The following is a 229-nucleotide window of genomic DNA, read 5'->3' as shown; positions in this document are numbered from 1 at the left end:
ACCGTTGTTATTACATTGTGTATTTAAGTACACTATCTCTTGAAAGTGAGAAAATAAATAACATAAACAATGTAACTAAGAATAATACTAAGAAACCAATAGTGTTTGTGGTTGTCGTTCAAAGTCATTCAACCCAAGGATGGAGTAGGCTCATATTGAGTGCCAAAATAAGCCATGTTGAAATTATTACTATTGCGATAGGAGTTTTGTATATTCATGTCAAAAAGCT

This window comes from Trypanosoma equiperdum, assembly GCF_001457755.1.
Source record: "Trypanosoma equiperdum strain OVI genome assembly, contig: ctg_973, whole genome shotgun sequence".
In the NCBI taxonomy this organism is placed as follows: Eukaryota; Euglenozoa; class Kinetoplastea; order Trypanosomatida; family Trypanosomatidae; genus Trypanosoma; species Trypanosoma equiperdum.
This window is presented reverse-complemented; position numbering follows the sequence as displayed.